The sequence below is a fragment of the Gavialis gangeticus genome, unplaced genomic scaffold (genome assembly GCF_001723915.1).
Source record: "Gavialis gangeticus isolate Ggan-Ray unplaced genomic scaffold, GavGan_comp1, whole genome shotgun sequence".
In the NCBI taxonomy this organism is placed as follows: domain Eukaryota; kingdom Metazoa; phylum Chordata; order Crocodylia; family Gavialidae; genus Gavialis; species Gavialis gangeticus.
Window position 1 is genome coordinate 137,823,844 of NW_017729032.1, and position 1,652 is coordinate 137,825,495.

Below are 1,652 nucleotides of genomic sequence, written 5' to 3' on the forward strand. Positions count from 1 at the left end.
TTCCTACCACAGCACAGCATGAAGCTCCTGCTAGCTCACCCACAGTGACTCCTGGGTTGCCACACTTCCTGGATACTATGTTTCCAGGACTTCACTGGACTCTGGAAAAAAAAATTTTTTTCTACATTCTGCCTTCCAAAAACAAAGTGAATTTTCTATTTGGTCTCCAAGGGGGTCTCCAAGAAAATACAGTAGTGTGAAGACTGTGTGCACTGTTTGGTGGTATTTATAAGGGAAATGAGAGTCTGGCAAAACTTCCATTGCTCCTGAAGCAAGTGGCCAGTTTCCATTCATATTCACCAGATATTACTTTCTGTAATCACTCTTTGTAAGAGTGGGACAAAAATATAAACCTGAAATTTTAAATCAAGATCTATTTTTGCCTACTTAAAATAAGATGACAGTCCCTTGAAAAGTTAAGAGTTGACATGGCCAATGCTGTACCTGTAGTTCCTCATATCAAATATACTGCCGACATCTGCATGAGGTGCAAAACAAAAATGATCTGGGATTGTACCAAGCTAATGCATTTATTAGTGACTGAGAAAGAAATAATGCTTTTGTTGCTGGATAAGCACTAGTAACAAATAGGTAAGAGTTTTTTTTACACAAATAGTTTTATTACAAACTTGAATTCTTAAGAAATACACATTAAAGAAATTACATAAAAGGCCTTGGCATTTTGGTATCTGCATGATCATGTTCTATAAAAAATCTTAGACACAGATGTGCTGAAACCTCACTATATTTTCATAGAAATTCAACAGACCTATTTCTTAGACCACTTTGAATAGGGTTTTTTAAACAATATTAACAAAAGTAAGGCCTTTTAAAATTTCCAAGATCAAGTCATTCAGTGTGATTAGCATTTAAAACCCTGAATATTTGAAATACCGAATAAACACTGTAAGCTTAAAGCACGTCTTACTAAAATAAACACAAATAGCTATTAACCTGTGTTCATTCTCTGCAATTTACAGACTTCGGTACTGCAAAGAGCTATGTGACAAAGATATTTCACTTTAGGTATGTTGACATTTAACACTGACACTAAAAAAGAGGAAAACTTACGTAAGCTTCTTTTTCAAATTATAACAAACAAAGCTTGATTTGCCTAATTGTTGACATCTATATAAATTACTAATATATATATATATTTATATTTTTTTTCTGACCCACTATTGGACCATTCTTTATTCCATAGGAGTTTGTTCTACTGCCACATGAAGAAGCTGCATAGTACCAAACAAAGCAGAAACATTTAATTGCCCATTTACAGAACCAGTTTGGCAAACCATTCCTTTTACCTCTAGCCCCACTTAACACAGCAGGACAAAGGTAGGGGTGGGAAATATCAACAGAAAAATGGCACCCTTTGTTTTGAAAACATGGATACTTGCTGCTTACCCATAGCCTGTAATCCCAAAACTCTTCTTTACATCAGTATTACTTTGTACAGGAACAATACATACATGCCCAAGAATCTGAAATTTTGGGACAGTTAGACATTGGTAACAAGAAGTGTATCTGGGGGAGAAAAACTGATCTATATAATACAAGATTTGGAAAGGGAGTCAAACAGTATAAAACTGAACTGCATACCTCCTAGCACCTTTGTATTTTTCTGGATGAACTCTGGCATTTTATACTAT

At 34.9% G+C, this 1,652-nt stretch overlaps 1 protein-coding gene across 1 annotated transcript in view; it reads right to left on the reverse strand.

Moving 5' to 3' along the window:
• Positions 1–511: 511 nt before the first annotated feature.
• Positions 512–1,652, reverse strand: part of COL4A1 (collagen type IV alpha 1 chain) — a 175,162-nt gene continuing 174,021 nt past the window's right edge. The window contains exon 53 of the mRNA XM_019523837.1: positions 512–1,612. The gene's annotated coding sequence lies outside the window, so the exon portion shown is untranslated. The remainder of the gene's footprint in view (positions 1,613–1,652) is intronic.